The 13,174-nt window shown below is 44.0% G+C and overlaps 1 long non-coding RNA gene across 1 annotated transcript; it reads left to right on the top strand.

Moving 5' to 3' along the window:
• The first annotated feature begins 3,241 nt into the window (after positions 1-3,241).
• Positions 3,242-12,117, top strand: LOC119441106 (uncharacterized). Its single transcript, XR_005189783.2, has 3 exons — positions 3,242-3,374; positions 7,168-7,254; positions 11,987-12,117. It is a non-coding gene; the product is annotated as an uncharacterized LOC119441106 (long non-coding RNA).
• The last annotated feature ends 1,057 nt before the right edge of the window (positions 12,118-13,174 follow it).

Here is a 13,174-nt window from a genome sequence, read left to right as displayed (position 1 = left end):
CAATTCGCAGTGTGTCCCCTTCGCAGATCGCTTTCAAGATATATGCCCCGCGTGGCCGCGCGCGGCCGCGCCATACGCAGCAGCCGCTAGAGTAGAACAATCCGGCCCCTCACCGTCCCCTCCCCACAGTGCCTTGCGCGCGACGGAAGATGGCGCGCTTCCTCTCGGCTTTCCCTCCTGGCGCGCGCGAGATTGAGCCGTGCCATCGCCGGCTATCACTCGCACATACAGCATATAATGCGAGCTGTGAATATGTTATCGCGCTTGTAGTTTATACGGAGCATCACGTCGACGGTGACGATGACGGCAGAAATGCGCCTGGTCTTCCCATATAGTTGATATCGCAATAAAATCTGGCCTCCGTCAATAGCTAACATCCTATGGTATCAAAACCTACGGGACCAAGTGATGGTGCCACATTCCCGGAGCTGGAGATGCTGCGGCTCGCTCTGCGAAATCCCACGGTGAAGTAAAGTGAATGAAGGTGAATATAAAGTGCATTAAGCTGTCGATAGCAGGAAGTCACGATGGTGCATGAACCTCGAGCGTCCGTGTATTTGCTTTAACAATAATAACAAAACGAGAAATAAAAGCGAAAAAAAAAAAACAAAAAAAAAATGACTTGCCGCAGACGTTGGAAAGCGGCCTTTTCGTGCACTTTCATTTCCATTTTCCTTTTATCTTTGCACTTCAATAAATATAGACGTTAATTTTCCTATGTTTTCTTGGCTTCATTGCCAGTTGGCTTGACGTGGATGCGTATGCGTGCGTATTTTCACGACGGTCGGATGTGATAGACAGATGACCTGATATCAGCGTTACATGAAAACGTTGACGACAAGAAGTACATTGGCTTGAAAAGTGCATGTACTTTTTTATTCAATCTGATAATAAAAATTAAAAAGACAGCAGACTTGTGCGAACTTGCAGAACGACAAAAAAAAAAAACTTTCAGTGAAGCAGTTTCTTTTGAGCAGTTGCAATAAAGATTTCAGTTGACTGTAATTAAAGCATGCACTTTAAAAAATCGTAAGTTTCAAATATTGCCCGTATATACCACTTTTGAGTACTTGTTAAGACATTTTTCGGAAGGCCGTAATTTATCCGCGCACGTTTTACTTCGCCACAACATTGGCGATAAATGCACCCCCTCCTCTCCCACTTCTTTTTAGCGAAATTTGATCTTGGTTGCGTTTATAGTTCTCACAGGGCAGCGTTAATAATTCTGCGCTGTTTGTAAAACATACTTATGATGCTCCGGATTGCTTGAATGTGTAATTTACTGCTAATGCCGCAATTAGTGCACCAATTTCGAACTTCGCCTACACAATGCACATAACCTGAAGCTGCATATAACGCACACTTTCGACTTTGCGTACACATTACACTTAACGGGCCCCTTCTTATCGCTAAATATAAACAACATGCTACGTTTAGTTTCCCGAGGACACCAGCGAACCAAGTACAAACATCGTATAACGCATGCAAATACGGAAAGAAAATGAGGGCTTAGTAATTATTTGTGATGCCTTGAATTAAACCACAAGCGCCAAACGTTTTACCACGAAATATACTTATTTATACTTAATTATATATAGTTCACCGACGAAGACCGGGAAAATCAACTACACGCTTCGTATAATCATCTTTATCATCAGCCTATATTTATGTCCACTGCAGGACGAAGGCCTCTCTCTGGGGTCTCCAATTACCCCTGTCTTGCGCTAGCTGATTCCAACTTGCACCTGCAAATTTCCTAACTTCTTCACCCGACCTAGTTTTCTGCCGTCCTCTACTGCGCTTCCCTTCTCTTGGTATCCATGCTGTAACCCTAATGGTATGTAATCGTATGTAACCTTAAAGGTAATGTATGAGGCGTGTACAGCAGCGGGATTCCTCTTTCGTGCTTCCCTATAAGAGCACTCGGTGTCATCTATAGCTGCCTCCGTGAGGCCTGCACATGGCTTCAGTTACGCTTGTGTTGCCGAGTCTTGGCCGTTGATGGTCCGTAGCTCCCAATGGTACCCTTGTTGACCAACCCATGTTGGCGTGAAAGAGGTTCGTTGAAGAGCGGCACGCATGTTCACATTGCCACATTCTCAGTGACCCAAGTGCGTCCGATAGTTGGTTTCGAACCCTGTCACCTCAGCCCTGCAGCCCGATACGCTACATATTTGATCCCTCACTAGCCGGGTGGCGCGGGGTCTGCGCTGTGTCTTCTCTGGACCGAAATAAATTTATCTCACTCACTCACTCACTCACTCACTCACTCACTCACTCACTCACTCACTCACTCACTCACTCACTCACTCACTCACTCACTCACTCACTCACTCACTCACTCACTCACTCACTCACTCACTCACTCACTCACTCACTCACTCACTCACTCACTCACTCACTCACTCACTCACTCACTCACTCACTCACTCACTCACTCACTCACTCACTTCTTGGCAGTGCCATTAGATGGCGTAGCGTGCTCTAAAGAGCGAGAGAGGAGCCCTTCTTAACGCTCGCGCGCACCAGTGGGCCATGCAATTTGGAGGCGACGCGCTGGCTTCGCTGCGACGCTGGTAGATGGCGCCGAGCGTTCATCGGGAAGCGTGAAAGAGGGGTCCCGCGATAGTACCGGCATCATCCCTTACTCGTTCCGACGGTGAAAATACGTTGTGTCGCTGTATTGATTCCATGCTAAACGCTTTACCATCGACAATCGCCGGGAGATTGGCTGTGCCGAATTTTGTCGGAACACATAGCAGTGTTTGTCAGCTTTGATTAACGTGTTTTTGTTTCAAATGTAAGTGCTGGCATTCGAAGCATCTGTGAAGACCGACGGCATCTTCATCCGTCATTTTACTTGTCCTTAAATAAAACACGAATTTTCATTGTGTTCATGTGTTAGTAAAAATGGTCCTTGAAGCTTTTTCTTTCTCACTCCCGTAGTTTTGGATCGTTAAGAGAGTGGGCTGTGGCTTCAATGTGCTCTGTAACACTACCTGGTTTGGCATCTATAGGAAAAACGGCGGGGGCAAGTTGGTACCTACAACCCTGTGCACATGGAAAGTAACATCATGGGCCGGGCGCCAAACATTTTAGAAATGGCATTGCCCGCATGAAACATTCCTTGGTAATAGTTGAAGGAGAGAAATTTCGAAGAATTAAAGTAAGACGAGCGCCTCATATTAATTGAGAGGCGCAAGTGATTGCGTCCTTTGAAAAAAAAAATACACTGTGCCTCAAAGGTATTTGGTTATATTTTGCCTGAAAGGCGCATGAGAGCCTGAATTGTCACGTATCTTTCAGGGAAAACCACACCAACTATTTAAAGGAAGGTCCAACACCTGACAAACCTGTCTTCATAGCGGATGACGGTAAGTGTGAAATGAGTAGGGGGAGGGGTATTCTGTATGTGCCCACTGAGTGGACTGTTCACTTTGGCCGCCGCTGATTGGCTGGAGCTGAACCAGCGAGAAGGAAACTGGCTGTAGGCGCCTGCTTCTTTCTCGCTTGTACCCCAGCGCAGCCAATCAGCACTTCAGCAGCACACGAACTGAACCTATCCCTTAGGTTGACATCTACCCAATACCCCCTCCCCCCTACACATATTTGTTTAGGCGATTAACTACAACGTTTGACGTGCCAGATGTTAGTGCACAGCTCAAGGGAAGGATTGATTTTACAGCGAAGCTCTTAAGTACAGTTCCGCAAAAGCTTTCGTGCGGCTGCGGTCAGGCCGACGGCGGCGCGCGGTGGCGTGATCGATATCATGTCAGTCAAAGAACACCCATCAACGCAGCCTGCGTCGCGTCCCCCAATTTCGTTCAGAAGGTAACTATCAAAAGCTCGTCACTCGAACAGGCAACCACTTCTTTTGCGCAGTTTATCTGGACCAGTAATCCATTATTTCTTTTTCTCTCGCGTCACGCTTCGCCAACTCCACGTTGGAGGTTAGTTAGGAGGGGCCCAAATCGACATGTTTATTGGTTATCGTGCCTTGTTTAGCTATGATCAGTTTTAGTATCTCACCGGATTTAACCTGCCTTTTCTTATCTGACCAGATAGATCTCTTCGTATTTTAGGTTTTATGTATAATCCTTATGGACTTTCTGACTTAGTATTGATGCAGAGCTCTCGAAGAAATGAGGCGAAAAATTGAAGTTGCGCGTGATTTCGACTTGCCGCTTCATGAGAGGAGGTACCTCGCGCAAACCATCTTTTGTGACCGTACTTGGTATTTTTGTCCCGCGTTGAAGCCACCCCCACGCGTCGTGAGGACTACTACAGCCGCTTTTATCTTCGTTTTTCTGGTCGGGTGGCACGGAGTTGTTCTACTGGGCTGCACTAGGACAGGCCGCATTCCCAGAATGGTTCTCTTTCCTTCTGTCTCTGTCCACTGCCGGCACCGCGCTTCCTGCTACGTGTAGTGTGAGGTGATGGATGCCCCGTTCGTGTTCGGGCGTGTTATTTTCTGGACACTCATCATCGGCACCTGATGTCCAATGGGATTCTCAAGCGCGGCCCGCAGTGATTGACACTCCCGATATTTTATACAACAGCCGTCACATTTTTCCCCATATGCTGTAGACCCGTCCAGCAGCAGATGTGCTCAACAATTACATTGCTGACACAACGGTCGCCTTATTGCTCCAGTTAGTTCCTCCTGCACGCCTTGTTTGCGTGTATTGTATACGTGTGCATGTTTGTCTGAAACATCATTTGTAGATGTTGCTACCGTGTCATTATCGGTGTAGGTAAGTTTATGTATATATCTGCCTTACTTCTGAGTTGCTCCCCTGACTTTTCAGTTGCACTGATTATTTTGAGTTGCCGCCTTTCCTTATTATAGAGCTGCCGCCCTGACGAAGACAAGCCCCCTTGTCAAAATTTTGGCTGTAAGAGCATTCCTTGTTCGACCAGTCCTCATCATTTCAAGTTTCCATCTTCCTTTGAACTACTGTCTTATTTGGATATGTATATATCTGTAGCTCAAGCTTGAAAAGTTACTAAATCTAATTGTCTGTGACATAAACTCTTTCCAAACACAGAATCTGTGGTTAGATTCTCTTTGGTATTTTTTGACGTCGAAGTCTTCTAATTTGATTATGCAAAGGAATCTCACAGCACCCACACTGATGTCGGAGTCTGTTGCACCTTGACTACGTGAACTTTGTGGTACCGTTTGGTATGCTTGTGAAATTGTATGGCTGTTTTTGGTTGTACGAGCGTAGAGCAGGGCTTCTAGTGTATAAATTACGCAGCAGCGTTGCTTTCAGAGTGGTGTGAGTCTGCTTAGTTGACTTTTGTTTTTCAGGAAATAAACATTTCCAGTACCTGTTCTTATGGGTACGCTCACGGCCTACCATTTCTAGTATAATTAAAAAAAAAAAGGTCTCGGCAGAAAGCTCTGAAATAGTCAAGAAGATAAAAAGGCGCTTGTATATATATATATATATATATATATATATATATATATATATATATACTTAAGGAATTTCAGTGGATATAGTAAACCGTTTATAAACTCCTTAATAGATTTTGTAAACCGTTTGTAAAGTCATGGAATGTGACCTGTCGAGCTCGTGCATCTACAGCTGCATGTTAGCGCATAGCGTGATGATGAAAATGGGCTTGCATGAATATTGGTACGAATGACTGTAATTTGTAACCCTGTCTCTTACTAGTTTGCTTGTGCTTTGATTGTAATAAGTAAACCCCCATTACTCAATGCCATTTGGGCCTGTAAGGTATTAACGCCACATCGTTTAGGGCCCCGTGTCGCAGAAAATCCGGCGTCGGCGTCGGCATTGGCGCCCGCGGCCGAGAAAATCATCCCCAAGCACGTTTAGGTATGCCACACCATTCTATCATTAATGTTGCTCATACCTTGTCTCGAATTCTTGGCAAAGCTATTTCTCGGAATTTTGAGAATGACAATCCACAAACAAATGTCATGAAACAAAAAACCCACAGCGCATGCCTTTTATGTTAAATCTTCTCAGACTGAAATATTAAAAGTGCGAAACAAATACGGAAACCTGAAAAAATGATGTAATTTCATTGGCGCGGTTGTGCACTATCTCCGGGATCGGCCCACGCAAGAGGCCGCGTTTCCACCAGAAAGCTCGCCTACGTGCATAACATTCGCCGCCAGTGTTTCCCAGTAACCATTACGGTTGCATAAGCTGCAGTCGTCGGGAACCATGAGTAGCAGTCAGGGATCTTTGAATGCTATTGCGTTCCACTCTTAAAAGCGAAGCTTAAGCGTCCTCCCAATTTTTTTCTTTTGATGAGTTTTGCCCATCTGTGGGATATGCAATGTCCGTTCGATGCAGTACAAGTTTCAGACAAGCTCAGCGCTCATTCAGCATTTGCTTCCCCGTTCTGTTTTTGCTTTCGCAGCGGTCCTAATCAGAATACCGAATCCTAGCCTAGTTCCTTACGTTAACATATCATCTTGAGACCCGAGCACAACTAGGGATATAATCGCTCTTCGAAGTGGTTTTTATTGTCTACTGTTATGTTATGACCTTGAAAAACAATTTTCAAAATTTTATACTATGGTTAGATGCCAAAAGCTGCGTCTCCATGTACGTGAAAAAAATAACTATCTGCATCATCTCCTCATGTTTGCTATGCTAAAAACTAAAACTGCATTTCGTTGCTTAAACGCAGAGATGATGGAAATACGTCTAGTACATTGCCATGTTGCTGCCACGTCCAGTATTTTTATGCTATATCAGTGATTTCGAAACACACCTCAAAGTTGCTTTCGGCCGTCTTGGACAACAGAGAGATCTGGATCAATGTAGTCTCAAATTTCTGGAAAGCGTATGGAGAAGAATATGAGTAAACTACTTCTTTGCAGTTGCACATGCACCGTACTTCATACCCAGAATGAATAATTTGTGTAATCGCTTGCCAGTGAACTTCGAAAAAACGTTGAAGGCAATGAGTAATGTATTGTATACAAGAGGTCTTAGGAGGATATACTTCAGTGATCAAATTCACAAAGCTTTTCGGTTGTGAGTGTTCTGTGTTATGGGCTGGTCCCGCATCATGATTGGCTGCACTTTGCTCTTACGAACAATTCTAGCGCAAGAGCTTATTGTGCATGCGGGCTCAGATGCGCTGTTTACTGCAAATTATCTTTCTTTTCGTTTTCAGGTGCCGATGGTGAGCAAACGGCGAATTTCCTATATACCAACTACAAGAATTGTGTCGTAGTGGACATCCCGTTCAAGAAAAGACGAAGTAAGACTCTGTAATTCATTAGACTTATCCATACATAGTGCTCATTACGTAGCGGGGAGCACGTGGAAGCCTACATGGTTGGATGGAAACAACTTTAGTGAAAATACTTACCATGACACCGCATTTCGAAACAATTATATAAAGCCAACAAACACTGTTCTCAACGAAATTGTTTGAGGAATTAACTGTTATATTAAAATGTGGAGTTAGTGACGGGTGATGAATAAATATTGCCGTGAACTTCACGTTCCTAACAATTAAATAAAACAAATTAAAGTGGCAGAAAAAAACAGTTTGCTGTCGGTGGAAGAAGATCCCAGAACCCAGACTGGTAAGGAAACACCACGAAATATGAAAAACGGAATATGGAAACTGAACCTGGCAATGTTGAACACGCGAACGCTCTCGAGTGAGGCTAGCTTGGCAGGGATGTTGGAGGAATTATCAGGCATTGCCTGGAATATTATTGGCCTTAGTCAGGTTAGAAGACCGGGTGAAGCTTATACAGTGCTGACTAATGGCCACGCGCTCTACGACGGGCGTCTTCCAGATAGGAGAGAATACGGGGTAGGATTTCTAATCCATAAGGACATAGCGGGCAACACTGATTAATTCTGCAACATTTTATGAGAGATTAGCAGTCGTCGCAATAAAGCTGAATAGGATGTATAGAATAAAGGTAGCACAAGCCTACGCCCCAACCTCCAGTTACGATGATGAATAAATAGAACAGTTTTATGAAGATGTTGAATTAGCGATGAGAAAGGCTGCAAACTCAGTATACTGTAGACATGGGCGACTTCAATGCAAAAGCGGGGAAAAAGAAGGCTGGTGAGCAAGCAATTGGCAACTATGGCACCGATTCTAGGAATGCTAGAGAAGATATGTTGGTAGAATTCGCGGAGAAGAATAGACTCCCAATAATTACTACCTTCTTCAGGAAGCGCAGCAACAGGAAGTGAACCTGGAAAAGCACTAATGGAGAAACAAGGAATGAAATAGATTTCATACTCTGTGCCGATCCCAACATAGTGAATAATGTAGAAGTGTTAGATATAGGCTAAAGTGAGGTCTAGGGTTTGTCTCAATTAGAAGAGAGAAAGAGTAAAATTAGTCAAGAAGAAACAGGCCAACCTAAACGCAGTAAGGGTAAAAGCAGATCAATTCAGGGTGGTGCTCGTAAACAAATATGCAGCTTTAGAACAGGAAGATAAAGACAAAATAGAGATAATGAATGAAACCGTAACTAGGTTGATCTCAGAAGCAGCAATTGAAGTGGGAGGTAAGGCACCAAGGCAACCAGTAGGTAAGTTTTCCCAAGAAACAAAGGACCTAATAAAGAAACGACAAAACATGAAAATGTCCAACTCAAGAGATCAGATAGAATTCGCTTAACTGTCAAAACTGATCAACGAGAAGAAAGTAAGGCATATTCGAAATTATAACGTGGAAAAGATTGAGGAAGCCGTAAAATATGGACGCAGCATTAAATCAGTAAGAAGACAGCTTGGCATAGGACAAGGCAAGATGTATGCACTGAAAGATAAGCATAGTAATATCATCAGCAATTTCGATGACATAGTAAAAGCAGCGGAAAAATTTTATACTGACCTGTAGAGTGCCCAAAACAGCCAAGCTACTTTCATTCGATATAGTGATGAACCTGATACAGAGACTCCTTTTATAACTAACGATGAAATTAGAAGGGCCTTGAAAGACATGACCAGGGGAAAAGCTGCTGGAGAAGATGGAATAACAGTAGATTTAATCAAAGATGGAGGAGATATCATGCTTGAAAAGCTTGGGGCCCTTTATACGCAGTACCTCACAACTTCAAGTGTACCAGAGAACTGGAAGAATGCCAACATTATACTAATCCATACGAAGGGAGACGTTAGAGAACTTAAAAATTATAGGCCCATTACCTTAATTTCAGTACTGTTTAAAATATTGACCAAGATAATTTCTAATATAATCAGGGCAACACTTGACTTCAATCAACCAAGAGAACAGGCCGGCTTGAAGAAAGGATATTCTACAATGGATCACATCGATATCATCAATCAGGTAATCGAGAAATCTGCGGATTACCATAAACCTCTCCATATGGCTTTCATAGAATATGAAAAGGCATTTGATTCAGTAGAGATACGAGCAGTCATAGAGGCATTGCGTAATCAAGGAGTACAGGAGGCATGCGTGAATATCTTGGCAAATATCTACAAGGATTTCACAGAAACCTTGGTTCTCCACAATAAAAGTGGAAAAATACCTATCAAGAAATGGGTCAGGAATGGAGACACAATCTCCCCAATGCTATTCACTGCATGCTTAGAGGTATTCAAGCTTTTAGACTGGCAAGGCTTAGGAGTGAGGATGAACGGTGATTATCTCGGCAACCTTCGGTTTGCAGATGACATTGTCCTATTCAGCAACAGTGGGAACGAATTACAACAAATGACTGAGGACCTTAACCGAGAAAGCGTAACAGTGGATTTGAAGATTAATATGCTGAAGACAAAGGTGATGTTCAATAGCCTGGCAACGGAACAAGAATTCAGGATCGACAGTCAGCCTCTCGAATCTGTAAAGGAGTACGTTTATCTAGGTCAATTACTCATAGGGGGCCCTGATCATCAGAAGGAAAGTTACAGAAGGATAAAATTGGGTTGGTGTGCATACGAAAGCCATCGCCAAATCCTGACTGGGAGCTTACCACTGTCGTTGCAACAGAAAAGTGTACAATTATTGCATTCTACTGGTGCTAACTTATGGGGCAGAAACTTGGAGGTTAACAAAGAAGCTCGATAACAGGTTAAGGACCGCACAAAGAGCGATGGAACGAAAATTGTTAGGACTAACTTTAAGAGACAGAAAGAGAGTGATGTGGATCAGAGAGCAAACGGGGATAGCCGATATTCTAATTGACATAAAGAGAAAAAAAATGAAGCTGGGCAGGCCATGCAACGCGTAGGATTAATAACCGGTGGACCATAGAAGTTAAAGAATGTATACGAATTACAGAATGTATACCAAGGGAAGGGAAGCGCAGTCGAGGACGGTAGAAAACTAGGTGGGGTGATAAAGTTAGGAAATTTGCATGTGCAAGTTGGAATCAGCTAGCGCAAGACGGGTAATTAGAGATCGTCTGCAGTCTAGAGATCGCATTCGTCGTGCAGTGGACATATATACAGGCTGATGACTATGATGCTGATAATGATATAACCTAGTCTTTGGAATGTTAGGCCGCGCCAATCATGACCATCGCTGTGGAATGTGGATCATTGGTGAAACCATAACGTCACGTAGTACGTGGTCTTTGTACGGGGCAACTCTCAATAAACTGTTTTATGCTGCTTAAAGGCACTAATGCTGGAGAGCTGAGCTGTTCGCTGTGCAATCAGGAAAAATATGGGGAACTGAATGGCTCAATGCAGATTAACAATCATGTAAAGCCAGCAAAAAATGAAGCGAAGAAAAGAATAGCGTAAATTTTCTATAAAGGTTAAAATATTTTAGAAATATGCATTTATTAAACATGTGCATTTATTAAAAATATGGATTTCGTAACGGACCACCCTTCAACATTCCCAGTTAAGACGTGACCTAGCTTATCCCTGCAGATGTTTGAAGTTCGGCCGTTATTTACATGGGGAGGGGCGGGGAAAATCTGCTGAAGCCGCTTGACGAGCCCATCGGCCCATATTACATAAGCAGCAATCGCCAACATATCCGAATAATGTAATATCATAGCAAAAAAGTTGCTTAATCACATTATGCACTACAAAAGCAAGAGCGGAAAAAAAAGAACGCAAAATACTCATAGTCATATTTTATTGTGTAACCAAATAAGCAAAACCAGCACACATAGGCAGAATGAATGCACTGGGGATGTAAGAAAAAAAATGTCGCAGTTTCACTCGAAAGGCAAAGCATCGATTGTGATAGCAAATTAGCAGAGAGCCATACGAAGTAAGGGTAGTACTTTTATCGGCCGTATCAACTTGCAAACATTCGCTTGCTAATTAAATTAACAAGCATGGCGTTAGCGCGCACAGCAAACATGAACACATCACACTCGATGACCGCGGACACTCGCTGTCAAAACGCTGGCGTGAGAAAACGCGGCGGCAGCAGCGAGCGAAGTGACCTTCGTGTTGTCTATCGCTTCAACGCAAACTGAGCGCCGAGAACCCACAGCACGCACTAAGCTTCGAGCCGCCGACGCATCCAGACTCTGCCTCCAACGCAGAGCGTTCTCAAGATACGGCCGCGCGACCGCACGCTGCCGCCACATAACGCAGTTGCAGCGGGAGTAGAATGCTGCCCCCTTCCCCCCTTCCCCCTCTCCGATGCCTCGCAACGTTGGTGCCCTGCTCGCTGTCCTCCCTATCGCGCAGGCGAACTTGAGACGCTATCGTCGGCTCCCGTCGCACGCTTTCACTCGCACATACAGCGTAGGGCGCGCGGCAACGGTGTTATCACCCTCGTACTTTATACTGAACCCCACGGCGACGACGACGGAGATGGTAGAAATGCGCCTGGAGTGTCCATATACTTCCTAACGCAATAAGAACCTCCGGAGTAACGTGTGATGACGCATAGCTCACGTTTGCGTGTGGTCTCATTTCTTTACAGATTGCAAGCGTTTCTTTTTTTTTTCTATTTCGCTCAAGCCGCACTCACAGCGGAACAGCGTTTATTATTATTATTATTATTTGTTTCTTTGCAGGCTGTGGTCTGTGGGTCTCCCCAGATGCGGTGCACAGTTTCCCGCACGAATGCACAGACCAGTTCGAGGACAGCTGTGACATGACGGTCTCGGTGTTCGACGACGAAACGTGCGAGGGTGTGTTTAACAACATCTAGCGCACTAATCACGCGTGTCACGAGCACTTAGTCATCACTACCTAATAATAAATTGATCCTTCGCAGATAACTAAACTGGATCGTTTTTCCCTTCTTTATAATCTGTGTTCTTGAAGCGTTTACATTTCACATCGACAAAGGGGCCGCTAGCAAAAAGAAAAATAAGTATTGGGGAGCCAGCAATATCTAGAGAAATAATTACATGCTTCTTAGCACTGTTTAGATCTTCCGCAATACATGCTATAAAGCTCATTATTGTAACCCTAAAGTACCTTTTACGCTTCAAAGGCCAAGGAGCAAAAACAACTTGCGTTGTGTGGGGGCAGGACAGTGACTGGTCAAAGTACTATTGGTTTGAAATATGGGACCAATTGGCTAAAACACTATAGACTGTATAACAACATAACAAAGAAGGTTAAAATATTGTGGAGCACGACATTTCTGCTGAGCATTTGAATTCAAGTGGGCCCACTGATCAAGGAGTTCTCTTCGTTGTTGTCAGTATTTTTGCTATTTCTTCAGTACGAAAAAACTGGCGACAGGCGTAGTCGATGCCAGGAGATATGAGGGATGTATCGAAGATCTACAAAAGCCCTCTTTTAAAAATATGCAAGCCTCAGTAATGCTTTTCTTATAGCAGGTTTTACGAGTTTTTCCGTACGTCATAGCCACATACGATGCAGAATTTGATGGAGACCTTCGCTGTGTTACTGCAGTTCGAACCGATTTGATCGAAGAACCAATGTAGGCAGCATGTGTTTTAGTTCTAACTTTACAACCAATACAATAGCATTAGGTATTAGTAGCACGTTTCAGAACATTAGTTTCAGTTCCTTGTAGATACTGTCTGTTGCGTGGCCGTTTTCCTGCATTTAAAGGCCAACTGCAACAAAATTTCCCTAGGGATAAATTGCCTATACTTTATTATTATAGGGAGGCGTTAGGGGAAGCAGTAGAGAAGAAGAACTTCTGTGTCGAAGACGGAGGACGCAGATCGTCCATACACGAGGAAGAAAGGGCTGTAGCCGGTAGTCCGTTGGGTCGCAGTATT

The sequence above is a fragment of the Dermacentor silvarum genome, chromosome 2, assembly GCF_013339745.2.
Source record: "Dermacentor silvarum isolate Dsil-2018 chromosome 2, BIME_Dsil_1.4, whole genome shotgun sequence".
Lineage (NCBI taxonomy): Eukaryota > Metazoa > Arthropoda > Arachnida > Ixodida > Ixodidae > Dermacentor > Dermacentor silvarum.
Note: the sequence above shows the minus strand (reverse complement) of the source record. Positions and strands in the feature narration are given on the sequence as shown.